Source organism: Labrus bergylta, chromosome 4 (assembly GCF_963930695.1).
Source record: "Labrus bergylta chromosome 4, fLabBer1.1, whole genome shotgun sequence".
Classification (NCBI taxonomy): Eukaryota; Metazoa; Chordata; class Actinopteri; order Labriformes; family Labridae; genus Labrus; species Labrus bergylta.
In genome coordinates, this window is record NC_089198.1 from 11,632,483 (window position 1) to 11,639,629 (window position 7,147).

The following is a 7,147-nucleotide window of genomic DNA, read 5'->3' on the forward strand; positions in this document are numbered from 1 at the left end:
GAGAGGTCTTGCAGCCGGGTTTAAACACACAAGTTACTTAGCTGAGTTTCTTACTTATCAGTGGGGTCAGCTGTGGTACAATTTGAAGTTGTGTCCGTGTGAAGGAAACGTCTCCATCAGTAAATGGCTGAAGTAAACAAGTTCACCGACACTTTAATCACCTCGCAGCGTGATTAAAAAAAAAAAAAAATTGGATTCTGGACTGTGCAGGAGATTAGTCAAGGTAATGAAACGAAGATTGTTTACGTGGATATTGAAAGAGTGAGAGCCCCCTCCAAAACACAGACTCCACCCCTGTGATCATATCGCTTCCTTTGTGAACCTGATAAGGGATCCTTGTGTTATGAAAGTCATTGTTAAATAAACTAAATACATAAACAAATGAGAACTCTAAAGGACTGTAGACTCACTGTGATATATCTGTAATAAAAAATGATCAAATTAGCTGAAAAATGGATGTAATTGACTGAATCTGCTTCTTGAATTGATGATGTTTTATACAACTTTGAAGAGTTCATGGCACTTGGCCTCATTCAGCATTGTATGCACTGTGTTAATGAGCTGTAAGACTTTTCCATTCTCACCCAGTCACGACTGTAATATAATCTAATTAAAATTATAATGAGGTCTTGAAGTTTCTGATAAGTCGTGCTGAGAGGGAAGGACCGAGGAAAATTGAATAGGGGGGAAAGAAATCAGTCTCTATTCAAACAAGTTTCACAAAGAGAAATAAAGAAAGGGAAGCACACAACATTTCTTACCAATAATTAAGGCAACAATATGTAACTTTTCTACCATAAAGTCGATCTAATAACACAATACCTTTGAACAGGGGGAACGGCGTCTCTGCTATGTCTACAGAGTGCCTTGGTCCCCTGTTTTCAGCACTATGGAACTTTGGCAGCGGGCTTATCTAAAGCTAAAAAGCTGCCAGTTAGCCCGTCTACTGTTTGATGACTGATGCTAAGAGACAGAAGAGGACGTGACACATGAAGCCAAGAAGCGATAATGAAAGAGTGACCTAGCATTAAGCCAAACCAGAGAAAATATTGGCTTGTACACTTTGGAGATCGAAACAGTAGGCTGCAAGCCCAACACCGAGCTGGCTATGTTGCAGATGGGTGGTTCAAACTGGTTCCACCTAGCAAGTCGGTATTATGATGTTTCAAGTCTAGGGGAAAGGTACATGTTTGTGTCAAATTTAACCACACCAGTTGGGCAGTAAAAACTTTCTCTTTCCTTCTCCAATGAAATGAAAATACAGGTGTCTTGCCTAACTCCATAACAGAAAAACAGGAGAAAAGATGAATCAAAAGAAAAGGCTGCTCTACCCTACAAACTCAGGACTGCACGACATAAACCCCATCTCAACACACAGAGTTTTTTTCTGCAGCTGCTTGTAACAAAGTGGGTGAGATGCTCTTTTGTTATTCACCACTTGTCACTTAAATCTTAATTTAATATCAAATCAGTTTATTCTTTACAGTTATGTATTTTTGCTTGTGTAACATTGCAGCACTTACTATCCCGGGTTTGTTTGTCAGGAAATCAAGAGATATTTGTTCCTGCGGGGGAAAAGAGGTGAGGACATGCTGCCTTTAACACGGTCCTTAATCTGATTTAGGTATGCATTAGTTTACGTGTTGAGATTATCTCTGTAAATAAATGCTCACCTTTGGAAAAAACGTCATCTGCTCAGTTTGCCTTCCTATCACCTTCCAATCACTTGTGTCAAACTACTTTACACTGCTGGAAAAAAAATTGGGCGCCCTCAGGTGTCCTCCAATGCGGCGCACGCACGCACGCAGCACCAGCTTCCTTCAAATCAGAGGCCGGCACACACCGTCTGCATCTCCCCATTCACCTGCAGCACAAAGACAGACACACAAACGAGAAAAGAGCACCAAGCCCCACAAAAGCAGATCTAATAATAACAAAACACTTTAAATACACGTATGACTCTGCTCACCACCCTCTGTTTGAGACAATCTATTGATACAACCACATGCAGTCAATATACCCACAATGATAAGCAACTTTCCATCTATAGTACGACAATCACAGAGACTATTTGTACTCGTCAGAATAAAGAGGACTTGAATTAGAAAGCTAGGTTAATCGCGGTCTGCGCAGATGTAACGCTTAGTGATCATATTTAATCATACCCTTGAATCTACGCTACTGTGATTGGCTGAATAGGAAGGAAACATCTGATTGGCTACAGACATTTCCCTGCTGAAAATAACGCATTTGTGAATCTAACCACGGCAGGGAGTGTCAAAAGACCCGCACACCTTATGGCAGATGAAGGTGAGACAGAAAGAAAGTGAAACTTAATTCATACGGAAGTCTGAAAGTGAGGGAACTTTCTGAATCTGTGGTCTGTTAGTAGCTGTTAAATGTCTGGGACATAAAATGTAATTTTACTGATGGAAACCTGTGCTGTAAACACCAACCCTCACTGAACACACGGCCCGTCTCACTGTCTTTGTCCCTCATAGATCACTGGTTTGTTTAACTGGATTAGGATCAAACTGGTTTTCAGACTGGAGTTCATCATTTCAAAACATGGACGGATTCACTAAAGGAGGTCCCGGGGCAACAAATGGCAGATTACCCCATAAGCCTCCTCTGTACATTATTACATCTGAATGTTTAATATGGCCTGACATCTCTAAAGACAGCTCACAGCAACGTCCTCCCAAGGTTACACCCCTGGGCAGTGGGATGTAAAAGAAAAAAAAGACAACCAGAGTGAAACCATGTTTTTTCCCAAGATGGCCACCGTGGAGTCACACAGTTTGGCAGGCTCTGTGTGTATGCTCCAAAAGCCAACTAAAAACATCAAAAGACATTGGCTTTTGCCATCTGCATTTATCTTTACTGTTTATGCATGTTCTCTACTCTTAACACTTACACCAAAAATTAATAAAAATGGTGACCAAGTCCTCTACCCAGCCAAGAAGAGTCAACACCTTCTCTTCACAAGACTACTGGACTATGGACGTGCAAGGCCACCCTCAGGTAAACATGAACAGTTGAACAAATCTAAACTTTTCTTGGGAGTTGTACATCTAATTGGGCTACAACCACAGCCAGCCGGGCTACAACCACAGCTAACTGGGCTACTACCACAGCTAATTGGGCTACATCCACAGTTAGCAGGGCTACCACCACAGCTAATTGGGCTACATGAGATGAGATGAGATGAGATTCAACTTTATTGTCATTACACATATACAAGTATAGAGTAACGAAATGAGGTTTGGCATCTCACTAGAAGTGCAAATAAGCAGAAAGTGCAAGTACATCCACAGTTAGCAGGGCTACAACCACAGCTAATTGGGCTACAACCTCAGCCAGCAGCGCTACAACCACAGCCAGCCGGGCTACAACCACAGCTAGCAGGGCTACACCCACAACTGGCAGGGCTCTCTTATACATTAAAAACACCTTACAATGTGAGCAAATTGAATGGCCTAGTGAAGTTGGACTTGAATGTATTGGTGTGACTATTTCTCTTTCATCTGAAATGTCATTTACTGTCATTTGTATTTACCGGAAGCCATCTGCAAAGATAGATTTTTATGATCAACTGAAACTTCTTCTGGACTATTGTAACTTAGACAAAGAGCTGATTATCATGGGTGACTTGAATATTAACTGGGATGATAAGAAGGATAGAAAAAATCTCAAGCAAATTACTGACCAATTTAATCTTCAACAGATAAAAATAAATAATAGATAAACCCACCAGAATAACTGTTCGTTCCTCAACCAGAATAGACTTATTATTTACAAATGCTGAAAGAATTAAAAAAACCTACAATCTACTAACAATAATCTCAGATCATAATATAATTTTGTTCTTCCGAAAACTCTCAAAAACAAGATTTCCCAACTCATACACAACTAGAAGTTGTCATGAGTTCATTCCACAAAACCAAATTCCAAGTCTGGACACAGCTCTCAAAGAGAGTGACTGGAGTGAAACTCTCATGAGTAAAAATATAGAAAATGGTTGTGATATATTTGGTTTAAAACTAAATGAAATAATGTCTCCATTTCTGAGAAAGGGAAAACAAAGAAAAAATAAAATGAATCCACTGCCCTGGATAGATGAAGAAGTCAGAAAACTAATGAAAGCCAAAGATATGTTGCTTAAAAAATCAATAAAATCAGGTCTGACCACAGACAGACAGAGATTTACCTCAGTTAGAAATAAAGTAATAAGCACAATGCGGTGGGCAAAGGCAAATTTCTTCATGACCATTATTGAAGATGCAAAAGGAAATAACAAAGTTATATGGCAAAATATTAAGAAATTAATTGGTAGGCAACCTAAAAATGGCACTGATCATTTTGAAATAAAACTTAACAACGTACCTGTGCAAAGTCCCTCAACTATAGCCACTGAAATGAACAAATATTTTATGAATTCGGTTAACGAGATAACACAACAGTTTACCCCCCCTAACTGTATATATAACCTTCCTAATCCAAATCATGCGGCTTTTAAGATAACGGAAATATCTGAAGTAGATGTGATGAATATTATTAACTCCCTCAAACGTTCAAAATCCAAAGATGTGTCTGGACTCAACACACATTTTTTAAATTTGTATAAAGAATCATTAATTGTACCAATTACACAGAAAAAACTAAAACTTTCTATCAAAAATGTCCAAACTGAGAAAATCCAAAAATTGACAAGCACTGAGAAACACTAGGAAACATAGGGTGCATCCGAATTGTCCCTCCTATCTCCTTTCACTATCCACTTCACCTTAACCCCGGAAGCAGTTAAGTGGCGGCCATGATAAGAGCCATTTGAATTCTCTAAAAGTTAAGGAAAGGTGGGTCAATGCTTCCTTTATAACCTCCTTTAGCATAGGATACACTGGACCATCCTTTACGAAAGGAGATGAGATTTGACGCCCCACAATTCCTTGCGGCCGCAACATTTCAAGCAACTTGCGCATCCGACCGTTAACGGTGATCGTAAAGTGACACAGATGATGTAAGAGATAAAAAGATAAGAGACATTTTTATCAGATGATCTTTTATTCAACATATTTCATTCAATTCAGAATGTTTTGTGCATTTCTTCAGTTGTACATTCTTGTCTTGCACACATGTAACAATTCATTTCATATTTATGTTAAATGATTTCTGAGTGAACCGGAAGCTGATAGTTTCACTTTTCTTAATTGTAGCCTGGTAGTCTATATTTCTTTTATTTCAATCCCAACCTTTTGAAAATTAGGATTATTTCACCGGTAAAAAGGCACAGAAAGAGTTTTTTAGATGAGTTTTTTTAGTCCATTTTCGGAACATTGTAGTTTCAACACTGCGGACCCACGTCATTAACCTCCGCCGGCCCGTCGCATTTAATGACGTCGCCTAGTGGAAAAATGTGGTGGGATTGTCAGAGCAACGAGATCGCCTTTCCCTAAGAACTTTATGAATTCTCCTAACATCTTTCCTTGACCTCATGACGTTTTCGCGGTGTTAAGGTAAAGTGGATAGTGAAAGGAGATAGGAGGGACAATTCGGATGCACCCACTGACACTCCAACATACAACAAACAACACTGGCAACTTACAACATACAATGAACTGACACGGCAGGAAAGATACACAGAGACTAAATAGACATAGGGTAACCAGACACAGGTGAGACTAACAAGACAAAGGTGAGGACAATCAGGGCAATCACACTAGGAAACACACAGAGGCAGGAATACAAGAAACACTGAGGACAAACTAAATCATGAAACACTAAAGACACACAGAACTCAAGAATCTAACAAAACACACTAGAACACAGAGATACACGAGGATATGAAGTTACAAAAATAACACATGAAACATTAACCTAGAAAACACACAAGGGAAACAACGCCATCAGACAAGAATGAGAACTAAAAACAACAAGAAAACCTAAACTCTGAAAATAAGAAACCAAATCATGACAACAACCTATTTTTAAAAAGGCCATAAAAATCTTTGACAAAAAGCCATTTTCGTTTCACCATTGCACTGTTTTAGATAAACAATAATTTACTACATTTCCATAATTTTGTTCATTTTAAAAATGCATGTTTTATATCTAAAAATGTGCACGGACTTGCTCCTCCTCCTTTGAAGGACTTTATAAAGCTGAAGTCTGCCAGTGGGATCGGCACCGGGGCCCGAGGAGACTGTGAGGTCCCATACAGACGCACTACATTCAGACAAACTGCTCTGTCAGTCAAAGGAACTAAATATTGGAATATTCTCCCACTCACAATAAGAGACTCACAAACATATGCAACCTTCAAAACACACCTCAAACAGTGGATAAAAGAAAACCAAGTCTGTGACCACTTTTAACCTTTAACCTCTATTATTGTCTTGTGTCACTTGTGCCTTTGTATTTGTAATTTGTCTTTCTCTTACCTGCCTCGGGACAACAGATGGAAACTAGCACTTCTGCTATAATCTGGCATTTTTACAGCTGTAATTGTTACAGCTGTTCATTAATATGCACTGTCCCTAACAAATAAATAAATAAATAAACGAAACAACCAGAGTGATGTTTATTTATTGATGTTAACAATTGTTATATTGTTTTATTTTTTTAAATATAGTCATTCAAATCGAATGGTTGACAAGCAAAGCTATGATGGCAAGCGGAGGAAGCACAAATGGCAGTTAACACTTTTTTGCGGGAAATATTAGAAAGTAAAGTGAAAAGTAAAAAAATTAAACTGTTAATCGTGATTAATGTCCGAAATCAATGCATCCGTCTTTTAAATGCTATTTTCTCCCTTTGGGCGCACCATAGCTAAGCCACCACACTGACAGCAACTTCTTCCTGTAGGCACAGTGTTAAAAAAACAACACCTCTGTGCATCTTGAATTGTTTTTCGTTTGCATTTCAAAAAAGTTCTGCGTTCAGACGACAAAGTTGTGATAACAACCGCCGTGCCCACACATTGCAAAAAAAACAACTAAAAAGGCCAGAGACGCTGTCGTTTTTTAAAGTTTTGCACCCCGGGACTTGTTTTCTAAACTCTGTGTTTTCAGGCACCCTAAATGCTGTTTTGAAATGAACAGCCAAAACTCAAAAAAAGGGTTACCGTATTTGGCTGAAATCGTTGTTG